General features: G+C 40.0%; 1 protein-coding gene across 7 annotated transcripts in view; it reads left to right on the forward strand.

Moving 5' to 3' along the window:
* Positions 1–13,193, forward strand: part of LOC126266816 (uncharacterized) — a 342,237-nt gene extending 329,044 nt beyond the window's left edge. For all 7 annotated transcript variants that reach the window (XM_049971388.1, XM_049971423.1, XM_049971406.1 and 4 more), the window contains one exon: positions 12,459–13,193. The gene's annotated coding sequence lies outside the window, so the exon portion shown is untranslated. The remainder of the gene's footprint in view (positions 1–12,458) is intronic.
* Positions 13,194–13,498: the final 305 nt, after the last annotated feature.

Genomic DNA, 13,498 nt, shown 5'->3' on the forward strand with positions numbered 1-13,498 from the left:
GTTTCGACTCAGGTCTTTCAGTGCTCTGTCAAACTCTTCACGCAGTATTGTATCTCCCATTTCATCTTCATCTACATCCTCTTTCCTTTCCATAATATTGTCCTCAAGTACATTGCCCTTGTATAGACCCTCCATATACTCCTTCCACCTTTCTGCTTTCCCTTCTTCGCTTAGAACTGGGTTTCCATCTGAGCTCTTGATGTTCGTACAAGTGGTTCTCTGATCTCCAAAGGTCTCTCTAATTATCCTGTTGGCAGTATCTATCTTACCTCTAGTGAGATAAGCCTCTACATCCTTACATTCGTCCTCTAGCCATCCCTGCTTAGCTATTTTTCACTTCCTGTCGATCTCATTTTTGAGACGTCTGTATTCCTTTTTGCCTGCTTCATTTACTGCATTTTTATATTTTTTCCTTTCATCTATTAAATTCAATATTTCTTCTGTTACCCAAGGATTTCTACTAGCCCTCGTCTTTTTACCTACGTGATCCTTTGCTGCCTTCACTACTTCATCCCTCAAAACTACCCATTCTTCTTCTATTGTATTTCTTTCCCCCATTCCTGTCAATTGCTCCCTTATGCTCTCCCTGAAACTCTGTACAACCTCTGGTTCTTTTAGTTTATCCAGGTCCCATCTCCTTAAATTCCCACCTTTTTGCAGTTTCTTCAGTTTTAATCTACAGGTCATAACCAATAGATTGTGGTCAGAGTCCACATCTGCCCCTGGAAATGTCTTACAATTTAAAACCTGGTTCGTAAATCTCTGTCGTACCATTATGTAATGTATCTGAAACCTGTCAGTATCTCCAGGCTTCTTCCATGTATACCGCCTTCTTTTATGGTTCTTGAACCAAGTGTTAGCTATGATTAAGTTGTGCTCTGTGCAAAATTCTACCAGACGGCTTCCTCTTTCATTTCTTACCCCAAATCCATATACACCTACTACGTTTCCCTCTCTCCCTTTTCCTACTACCGAATTCCAGTCACCCATGACTATTAAATTTTCGTCACCCTTCACTATCTGAATAATTTCTTTTATTTTATCATACATTTCTTCAATTTCTTCGTCATCTGCAGAGCTAGTTGGCATATAAACTTGTACTACTGTAGTAGGTGTGGGCTTCGTATCTATCTTGGCCACAATAATGCGTTCACTATGCTGTTTGTTGTAGCTTACCCGCATTCCTATTTTCCTATTCATTATTAAACCTACTCCTGTATTACCCCTATTTGATTTTGTGTTTATAGCCCTGTAGTCACCTGACCAAAAGTCTTGTTCCTCCTGCCACCGCACTTCACTAATTCCCACTATATCTAACTTGAACCTATCCATTTCCCTTTTTAAATTTTCTAACCTGCCTGCCCTGACATTCCACGCTCCGATCCGTAGAACACCAGTTTTCTTTCTCCTGATAACGACATCCTCTTGAGTAGTCCCCGCCCGGAGATCCGAATGGGGGACTATTTTACCTCCGGAATATTTTACCCAAGAGGACGCCATCATCATTTAATCATACAGTAAAGCTGCATGCCCTCGTGAAAGATTACGGCCGTAGTTTCCCCTTGCTTTCAGCCGTTCGCAGTACCAGCACAGCAAGGCCGTTTTGGTTATTGTTACAAGGCCAGATCAGTCAATCATTCATACTGTTGCCCCTGCAACTACTGAAAAGGCTGCCGCCCCTCTTAAGGAGCCACCCGTTTGTCTGGCTTCTCAACAGATACCCCTCCGTTGTGGTTGCACCTACGGTACGGCTATCTGTATCGCTGAGGCACGCAAGCCTCCCCACCAACGGCAAGGTCCACGGTTCATGGGGGGAGGTTACCCCCACTAAGGCTTTGGAAAATCGGGAATGTGTTGGGCAACATGCAAGTAAACTGCTGCGATATAGGATAGGGCAGTGGGCATTGAAAGCAATCCCTTATACCCCATAGGGCCAAACTAAAAAGTTTTTAACAAAATAGCAAGGATCATAGAAATAGTTGCACCAGTAAACGCGAAAGTAGAACTAGCAACTGAGACTTCCCGTAGCCCATTTCAGCAGAGTGAAGCTATTTAAAGGAGTGATTGGCAGTTTACTGCAGTTTTCTTCACCATTACCAGAAAAGAAGTTGCCTAGGAAAGGAAGAGAACTTAGATCTAGGGGAAAAATAAAGTCAGTCTACATGTTTTGATGAATGGTGGGGTAGGTTGGAATATATATTAGGGTTATGAGGTTAACATTTTTTTTTTTCATTTACTTGTCTTTGATTTTGTAGGTATACACTGATCCAAGGGAGGGAGGGGATTGATGATAATTCTTTTATTCTCTTAGGTGGTTTATCAATGATAATATACAGAAGGATTATCATGGCCGTAATGTTACTTTAGCAGATTGACTTTCCCACTGGGTTACAGCATGTTGTACCTGTAATAGGAACAAATATATACCTTTGTTTTATAACATTAACTGTTACAGTTAATACTGACCGAGCTAGTTTATACATCACGATGCTATTTCCTGTTGTTTGAACACACAAGCGGTATCAATGTTTCACAATCCATCCGTATAAAATTAAGTGGACAGCATCAACAAAGGGGCACAAAACAAGACTCGTGAATGGTTATTGGTCTCAGAACAAAAGGCTGCACATGTACTTCTGTCCATAGCAGATCTGAACTACTGTATCAGAGAGAACGTTATCATTTGCCCAGCCAGGGTACAGACAAATGAACCATCATGTGAAATGCAACTATTTCCTGAGAAAATAGAAGCAGTAGAGTGTAAAAGTAAGGTACTAGTACCACAGCCATATTTATGGAAAATTGGAGACCAGTAGATTTACTTCCATGTTTTCACCAGGAACAGTAATCAACAACTATTACAGAAATGCAAAATCAAAAGGTATGACAAAACTTGAATTGCGAAATAACGGATTACGAATCAAGGGAACATAGCCAGAACACAGTTTAATCTTCCAGCTGCTATCAGAGGAACAACGGTGGTTACCATTTCTCAACCAAAGTTTTATTGGCCAGAAGAGCTGTTACAAATATTACCTGTACAGAATGTAACCTTCCATAACAAAACCTTTGATTCCAGTCTGTTACACTTTTTAGATAACTTGATAATTTCAGAAAAGGGAACAATTTCAGTTGACCTGATGCTGCAACATATAATCGAATATCATGAGCAACACAAGCATATCGTAACAAGTGTTAGTGTGTCCACATAGTGTGTTATCCTGATTCTTAGTGCTCATTTGTGCAGTTTACTTCTGCTTAAAATGCAAAATTTCCACTCAAATGACTCGCCAATTCATCAAGTGCCCATGGGATGGACACATACAAGTGATATGAATTAAGAATGGAAACTGTAAGGCGTATTAGTAGTAGGGAAACAGGCTGGAAAGATGATGTAAATTTAGATAATGAAGTTAACACAGACTAAGTTAAGAGCCTTATTGTTTAGCTCAAGAAGCAACCAAGGGATTAAACTTAGAATAATATTAAACTGTAAATATAGAACGTGTACAGGCTAGTTCAGTAACGGACAGAGAAAATAAAATTTGGGGTGAATTTTCTAAAGAAAAAGGGAATGTTACACCACAGAATAAAAAAAAAGGGAAAGAAACTAGATATTTTCTTAAGTTCATGCTAGTGCAACCTCAAGCAACACCTGGCGAAGGCAGGGACTTAGCTGTGCCACAGGAAAAAACAATCAAAATTAAAAACTGGCTGAAATGCCCAAATATCCAACAAGGAAGAGAGACAGAGATATATTCCATAGCTCTTCTTACATGTAGTCCCAAGTTTACCTAGAATGCAGTAGCATCTTTGTGAGACTTGACTGCACAGTTAAACACTTGTAACAAATTGTTCAGCAGACGTAGTGGAACAAGGACCACTGCCCACTAGTAAAGGGCCACATTTGGTCATAATAGCAGAGCCTCACATCAGTACCTCTATCCAGCCCATAAATACCACAGTCCTCCAGCTCTGAATTGTTTTTCAGTAGGATTGGTGGCATTCATATTGAAGCAGTTGATTCAGTTATTATTACAATGTAGTGACATCAATGTGTTGGGTGTTCAAGCATTTCTTGTGAGCATGCTACTTGTTGTTCCCAAGATGGCAACATCCAAGTAACCATGACTTTGCATTGGTCACGTACCATGTTGCTGATGGGGAGATTTCCAACACAAGTACTTCTCAAAGTACTTACTGTGCCAACGTCGTCATCACTGCTTGTTGAGAGGGCCATCCCGTGCATCTGTTCACGAGTCTGGGTATTTTGACATTGCCCTCTCAATATGTATATTCCTTATTGTCGTTTCTTGTTACCAATATTAGTTTATTTCCAACAATAAGCAGCTTTCACTCGGTTAATACTCGGCAGAAATCAAACCTCCATTTGGATCGGACTTCCTTAACTCTTGTGCAAAAAGGTGTGCAGTATACTGCTGCATCCATTTTCAATAAGCTGCCACTCGAATTCAAAAATCTTAGCAGTAATCCACGCGCTTTCAAATCGAAAGTGAAGAGCTTCCTCATGGGTCACTCTTTCTATTCTGTCGAGGAGTTCCTTGAAAAATTAAGCTGATTCTCATTGTAATGTTGATAGCGTTTGCTTAAACTTATGGACTGATTTTCTTTCAGGTTCATGAACATTTATTTTCATCTGTTATTACTTTTATGTTGTAAGTTCATGTACTGACATGTTCCATGGCCTTGGAGATTTTCTCCTCAATTTGTTCCTACGGAACTTGACATGTAAATAAATTAATAAATAAATAAATCTGTTCCTGGCCCTCGCTGCAGGCACTTCTGGGTGCTGAGGGGCCACCTGTCTGGTGGGCCCAGGATCTGCTGACTACAGGATTTCCAATAATATTGCACATCCTGAAGGGTCCTTGTGGTTCATTGTCAGAGCAGTCGAGGGTGCTCTAATGCAGTGTGTGGGACATGCTCACACTACAACTTTGCCTGTAGACTGCCAGACATCAACCTGCAAGACTTCAGCCAAAATACTGGAGTAGCGGCCTTGCCAGCCAGCGAGCCAAAAACTGGAGTGGTGGAATTCCACTATATCACCGGCTCGAGGCGTTAGCCGAGGCTGATGAGAAGTAACAGAACTTTAAATCTGAATGAATAAATGTTAACTTGCTAATCACATTCTAGTAGCACTGAATGATGTGCCACAGTTTCCATGACACAATCCTGACGACATAGAGGTGTCTCTGTTCTGCACCTTTGGTGTCCATACAGTTGAGTAGATTTGTAAATGTGTTTGCCATATGACATTAAATTGGTACTTGTTTGGTGTTCAGTGTAATACCATCTTAAATTAACTTTTGTTGGACACAAAAAATTCAAAATTAAGAAATTATAATGTGTCATGTGGCCCTGCTGGTAATTCTGTTAACATCTAAGTTCAAAATGGCTCTGAGCACTATGGGACTTAACATCTTAGGTCATCAGAACTTAGACCTACTTAAACCTAACTAACCTAAGGACATCACACACATCCATGCCCGAGGCAGGATTCGAACCTGCGACCGTAGCAGTCCCATGGTTCCAGACTACAGCACCTAGAACCGTACGGCAACATCTAAGTAGAATTATCTTCCAACAATGAAGTTTCCTCAGTAGTTGTTGAGCCGGCCGCGGTGGTCTCGCGGTTCTAGGCACGCAGTCCGGAGCCGTGCGACTGCTATGGTCGCAGGTTCAAATCCTGCCTCAGGCATGGATGTGTGTGATGTCCTTAGGTTAGTTAGGTTTAAGTAATTCTAAGTTCTGGGGGACTAATGACCACAGCAGTTGAGTCCCATAGTGCTCAGAGCCATTTGAACCAGCCATCAGTAGTTGTTGATTTCTGATATCAGACCAGTGACTTGCTTGCTGCAAAATAATTCCTTGGCATATGTAATTAAGGTGACATACATTTGGTCTCTGTATTGAAGATGAACATTGTGCTCTTCCAGACCTTCCCTACATCAGGTGCATCTTCCACTGAAGAAGTTGTTTGATAATGTTTATTTATTTATTTTTTTAACCAATCACTAGCTAAACCATCATCCATAGAAGTGTCATTACGTAGGCCTACTTCGCCAGCGTGGAGATATTGTAAGGTTTTTTCCAGTAATTCATGGGTCAAATAAGATGTATCCAGTCTGAATGACCTCAATGAGCTTTCATCCAGATTCAAAAACTAGAAATTATTTGGAATAGCCTGCTGAGGGCAATTGTTGTTCCGTTGCATCCCACTTTGTGCGACAGTCTTGTGGAACACTTGTATAATTTTGTCTCAAAAATACGCAGCCTGTTGATAAGAAAAATTTTCCATATGAGCATCTGATATGAACTCTTCCCATCAACTGTGCTTAGCCCATAGACTTAAGCAAATTCTTTGACAAGAGCCTTGGTTTTGAAAGCTCTATGGCAGTTTTATTTGCACACCCATTTGGTTGATCCATGTAAGGATTTACAAGCATCTGCTTTGTACCATAGGATTTTAAATGATTGTGGAGGACCATTTTATTGTCAGATTTGTAACCAATGGCACAATGAACCTCTTTGACTGGATATACAAATCTGTCTACTTGTTTTAGTTGTGCTTTGTACACACTTCAAAAAAAGTTTTGCATCACCCTGGTTCACAGAACACCTGAAGATAAGACATTGACTGTGGATATTGTATCACAGACACAGTCCCTTTAACTGTACAGAGAGGTCACTAAACTCGCCCAAAGATGTAAACAACCATGCATGAGCAGCACCTATTTGATAGAGGGGGTCCAACAGCCGATCAGTTCCAGTCATTCCACCAGGTAGGAGGTACACGGCTTGTGTTGTCTGTAGTTCAACTATGCCTAGACGGTCAATACCGCAATTTGATCATGTCCACATTGTTACTTTGTGCCAGGAAGGGCCCTCAACAAGTAAAGTGTCCAAGCATCTTGGGGTGAACCAAAGCGACGTTGTTCGGACATGGAGGAGATACTGAGAGACAGAAACTGTTAATGACATACCTTGCTCTGGCCACCCAAGGGCTACTACTGCAGTGGATGACCACTACCTATGGATTATGGCTTGGAGGAACCCTGACAGAAACACCACCATATTGAATAATGCTTTTTCTGCAACAACAGGACATCGTGTTAAGACTCAAACAGTGCGCAATTGGCTACATGATGCGCAACTTCACTCCTGACGTCCATGGTGAGGTCCATCTTTGCAACCACAACACCATGCAGCACAGTACAGGTGGGCCCAACATCATGCTGAATGGACCACTCAGGATTGGCATCAAATTCTCTTCACTGATGCATGTCGCATATGCCTTCAACCAGAGAATTGTCAAAGACGTGTTTGGAGGCTACCTGGTCAGTCTGAACACCTTAGACACATAGTCCAGCGAGTGCAGCAAGGTGGAGGTTCCCTGCTGTTTTGGGGTGGGATTATGGGGGGCCGACGTACGCCACTGATGGTCATGGAAGGTGCCATAACGGCTGTACGACACTTGAGGGCCATTCTCCAACTGATAGTGCAACTGTATCGGCAGTATATTGGCGAGTCGTTCGTCTTCGTGGATAACAGTTTGCGCCCCAGTCATGCCCATCTTGTGAATGACTTCCTTCTAGATAACAACATCGCTCGACTAGAGTGCCAGCGTGTTCTCCAGACGTGAACCCTGTCAAATATGCCTGGGATAGATTTATGGATGACGTGACCCACCAACCAGTCCGAGGGATCTATGCCGAATCACTGTTGGGGAGTAGGACAATCTGGACCATCAGTGCCTTGATGAACTTGTGGATAGTACGCCACGATGAATACAGCCATATGTCAATGCAAGTGGACGTGCAGCGGCTATTGGAGGTACTGGTGGGTACAGCAATCTGGACCACCACCTCTGAAGGTCTCACTGTATGGTGTTACAACATGCAATGTGCAGTTTTCATGAGCGGTAAAAAGGGCGGAAATGATGTTTATGTAGATCTCTATTCCAATTTTCTGTACAGGTTCCGGAACTCTCGGAACTGAGGTGATGCAAAACTTTTTTTGATGTGTGTTCTTTGTTAATAATTGTCACTGATATCAGTTTCAACATGGACATCCTCAAAGACCATGTTTATTTTTTATGTTAGATCTACTATATTTCAGTCCTCAGAAGGCTTCTGAACTGTTTGTCCTAAGCAGTTTTGAGGGGGGGGAGGGGGGGATTTCTGTTATTTCACAAGACACTTCAAAAACTGTGATAATTACAGTCTCCCCCAATAATCACAATATGATTGAGTAACATAACACTTGTGAGCCAGCCAAAAAGTTATGACCATCGCCCAATACAAGACTGAATGCTGCATGGTAGTGTTGCGGGCGCATGATGCAGTAAGGAGAGAGTATAGTGAGAGCACATATGAATGAACAGTCACTCTAATGACAATAAGGACTGCAAATAGGGAAATGTAGTGAGAAAAATGGCTTTAACAAAGGGCAGATTGGTTATAATGTTGGCCATCCACAGCTACAGAAATTAGAGGTCAGGGGTTTACCACGATGTAAAGTTGGATAGTTGGTAATCTTTGGCAGATCTTATAACAAGAATACAAAGATGGTGCAGCCACAAGCATTTGAGACTACACGCCTCAGCACACAATGTTGAACATGGGCCTCCACAGTAGGCGTCCTCCACATATTCCTATGCAGACCCAGCAGCATTAACATTTACGATTGCAGTGGGAACAGGATCATAAAGATTGGATTGTGGATCAATGGAAACATATCACTTGGTTGGATGTATTATGTTTCTTGTTACACCAGATCAGTAGTCACGTTCGGATGCACTGTCACCCAGACAAGTGGCTGCTTGAAATGTGCACCGTGCCAGGGACACGGACTGGTGGGGGATGCACCTTGTTATGGCTTGCTTTCTCTGGTAATTGTGGTAGTAACTGAAGACACCTTGGCAGCTGTGGACTACATGAGCACTGTTGCAGAGAACATTCATCTCAACATACCGGCTGTCTTCACTGACAGCAATGACATTTTTGGGCAAGATCAGTGCCCATCTCATAAATCTAGAATCCTACAACAGTGATTTGAGAATGATGATAGCGAACTCACTTTGATGTCTTTGCCACCAGATTCACCTGACTTGAACCTAGTGGAACACACCACAGTGATTATTGTGAACCAGATCTGTGTACACAAGCCGCAGTCTATAATTTACAGATTATGTGACCTGTGCATGGATGTATGCCAAAATTACCAAGGACCTTTTGAATTCATGCCATGCAGAGTCGTTCCAAAAGTAGACCATCATGTTGTTAACCAAGTGGTGACAATATTTTGGCTCATCATTGTATGTGTTAGTGTGTTGAGGGTGCCTTCAAATTTTCATTTAAATCTGGGGGCGAGTATGGTGGTCGATAGAAAACCTAATTATAAGTTGATATCCATACTTCATACTGATTATGGCCAAACAGTACCACAAGCTGTTTCAATTTTTATTTAAATTTATCTGAGTACCTTGTTTACTGTGTCAAACACACTACTTCCATTTTCCATTACCCCATCCTTTCGATATACAGTTAGATTTCTCCAAAAATCTCCATTATGTGAATTCTTTGTTTTAGCCAATTTTCTGTACTCATTATTATATACTATTTACGACAGCTTCAACCTGGAAAGTTGTGAATGCACTGGCAGTCGATTACAGTGATTTTAATATTCTTATTGGTGGGAAGCATTTCCTTCAGTCTTACTGTAATACTTCGAGGTCTTTTACAGTTGTCCTTAATCTGAATTGGATGCAGAGTCACCTAAGCTAAAAAAAAAAAAAAAAAAAAAAAACTTTTGTGTGCTCTCCGCAGTCAGTCACCTGGGCAGTTACCACTGATGTGTAGTACACTTGAGATCCATTTAGCAGAACCCTACAGCTCTCATCCTTTATTGCACAAGTCCAAGAACCCACTGCCTAGCTTTTCACAAAACCTTGACAGTCTCTTGTTCGGTCGTCAACTTGGCTAGAAACCAGAAGGGACCCAATATGTTCTGAGAAAAATTCTGTAGATTGTGAATTCCATGAGCAAGTCTTAGTATTCTTCTCCTCAGCCCGTTGTTGGAATGCTTGTAGCATGCACCTTGGACCCCAAGCAAAGGGAGTGTATTACAGCATGCTACAATACTTGCACCTGGTTACTCCTTGTTCCGCCATAGACTTCTGGAACAGCCTCTTTATCATGTTTAATGGAAGCATTCGCACTGCATGTACAAGGTGATCCTTCCCATCCTTTGCTGCCTTTCATCTTAGGTGTACCATTATTTGTCATATGTTCGGCCTGCCAACAATTCATAGACTCATTTGTTTAGTTTGCTTTCCCCTAACACAGGCACAGTAGACTTCCATACAAGTGAAGTGTGTTGCACTGGCTAAGTTTCAGTGGGAGACAGCAGCTCAGATTGCCAGTAAAAGATCTTTTATGTAGAACTTGAGTTCTCTCTTATTCTTACCTAAACAGGACCCATAGATGTACTGATAACTTGTCACTCGCATTCTAGTTGTTGAGTAGAGACAGAACGTGTGGTTTTCAGATAGGAGACAGTATCCACAGGACAGATTAATACCTGAGGCACCTTTGATGCCTATGATACATGAATTTCCATAGTTAACCCAACACAACTATTCACAGCACCTTTCATTCACTTGGCAGAGCAAGTTCCAGTTGCTTATGAACAGGAACTAAACCATCTCATTTCCAAGAAGAAGCACTGTGGTGCTGTATTCTGACTGTTCAAATAACTTTACATTAACTTGATTCTATTTTAATTTCAAGGTCTATTACACTACAAGGACTGAGAGTTTCATTTACTGTTTGAATTTATAGCACCAAAGGAATTTTTTTGTGATATGACAAGAGGAAAAACTTGGAATACAATACACAACTTCTTGAAGATAACTTCTTGAAGATAACTTCTTGAAGATAACTTCATATCTCAACATTTTTTTGTGGTTACCTTCACTAACAAATTCGTGAGACAGTATCTAAAATGGTTGTAATGTATTGCAGATGTGGCACACATTGCTGTCGGAAGGTAAACTTAATCTAACATGGTGTGGAAGTTAATTATCGACTACATTTTTTGTTGTTGTTGAATGTGTCCAATTAATGTGAACAGTCGATGGAATGGATTGGCCCTGGGGGAAAAAAAAAAAAAAATACTTAAATAAAAATGAAATTTTCTATGCAAATTATCTGAAGATGGCAGTTTAATTTCGCTGAAACTAGTAATCATTGTGTCTTATTATGCTATCTGGGTGAATAAACTTCTAAGAACAACAACTGTGTTATAATATGAGCAAAACACAAAATTACACCCCAGAAATTGACTTGGCAAGAGCTAACGTTGTCTTATGATCATGACATTTAAAGCAATGACTTGGAGAAACATGTCAGTGGATAGTAATAATGGAAATATTGTACTAATCACTTAAGTATTTACACTGCAATTAGGGGACACACTTTCCTGTAAAGATATTGCAGTCACAGTTTGCAGAATATGCAACTTACACAAGTACTGGATAAAACTGGGGGGAACAGCTGAATGAAGAAAAGGCACAAATGTATTTTACAATCTCATGGTAAGGCACTTGCAAATATGTGATAGATTATGGGATGATACCAAGAGTTTGTGTGTGTGTGACACATACAATTGAAATGCAATAGTGGAGCAACAACAAATATCATTTTCTGCGTAGGGCACCGAACTTGAACTGGTAATCAAATTATAGGTCATACGCTTAACCCCAGAACATGCTTAATTTTTGTGTTGAAAGCAGTAGGAAGATAGGTCACTAAGGGTTTCTCTGTTTTCTTAAATGTCATTTAAAATAATAAACTGATACAGTTCTACAGTTAGGAACTGTATTCACTGACATAAGAATAATGTGTATCATTTATCCAGCAATATCTTCAAGACAACTTTTTTAGCAGTGAAGCACACTAACAGTCAAGACCCCATAATATATTTACTCTGTTATGACCTTTACCTTTAATGGCCGGCTCAGCTTAATGATGATATTCACAAATTTCATTATCTGCAATAAAAATGATGTCCTCCCTTCTCAGCTTTACCTTATTTTAGCACAGAAAGAGTATGTATGCAACCATAAAGAAAAGACCTTTGAATTTGAGTAACTGATATGCAGTGCACTTTGTGAAATTATTTTCAACTCGTGCTCCAGCAAAGTGGAATCATTTAATAATTATGTATAACAGTAAATAAGTTGTTGATGGATGTTAGATTGTTTATAAGCTTTTATTTGTTTAATTAGTCTTGCTTGGATAATTTCAGCAGTATATGCATTTAAGTGCTGTTTACATTGCCATTGCAATTTTGATATGCTTTTTATTTGTGTTTTTTATGTACTTACGCTAAGAAATGGCACTGTGAATTGAAATAAACTTTGGCTGTTCCAGGTTTCCAATTATTTCTGCAATTCTGTGTCCATCGGAGGAACATAGTTCAGTGATTCACAGAGATGGCCGCTATTATAACAACAGAACACTGTTATTCGTTGGAAATTGTATGGTATATTTCAGCAGTTGAAGAATTTGTGTGTGTGTGTGTGTATGTGTGTGTGTGTGTGTGTGTGTGTGTGTGTGTGTGTGTGTGTGTGTAAAATGAACAAAGTGCATTGAAGTAATTTATCAACTTAAATGACTCAAGCAGTCATTATAAAATTACTCCTGTAATTCAATAATTATGGAGATGTAAATTTTACTCCATATTAATGTTATATTTATTAGCAATGTCCATGTGTTTATAATTTATTGTTTGAAGCAGCTGAGTGTTGTATACTGATGCTTATGAATGAAGTGAAACAGTCTTTCTTATGCATTATTGTTATTTTTCTTCCTGTGCGCAAGTGGAAGCTTTAATCTACAGAAGAGAAGTTGGTGGGGCAGGGGGGGGGGGGGGGGCGAAGGGTTGTGTCTTCCATTTACAATTGCATTCCGTATTACTCATGTAATATAATAAAACTGTGTATAATAACATATGTAAATTGTAAATATGACACGGCGACTTTGAAAATGATGTTCCTTTTGCACATTGCAAGGTAATGTGCAGCCATGATAATATTCTTTTTCTGTTATTTATTATTGTTTTGTATAATGTATTTCCCCTTGTCCAATACACATTTTTTTAAATTATGTATTTTTATTATTTTGCTCCATGCAGATCCATGAAACTTTTTTGATATGGTATTATATGTTGTGAAGACCAGGTATTGTTATTTCTGTGTAACAAAAGTTTTCCGTAACAAAGTTTTAACCACTCAAATGTGATTGGAATCTAATAACAGATTATCTGAAATCAAGAGTCAGTACTGGTTATGGTGTATCGACAGTTACAATCATTACTACCTCACAGCGTTTATGTTAGGTCTCTAACTCGTATAAGAATTGTGATTGACCTTTCTGATCCTTTCCACCTACATGTTTTGATCATATTTCCT

This window comes from Schistocerca gregaria, chromosome 1, assembly GCF_023897955.1.
Source record: "Schistocerca gregaria isolate iqSchGreg1 chromosome 1, iqSchGreg1.2, whole genome shotgun sequence".
NCBI classification, from domain to species: domain Eukaryota; kingdom Metazoa; phylum Arthropoda; class Insecta; order Orthoptera; family Acrididae; genus Schistocerca; species Schistocerca gregaria.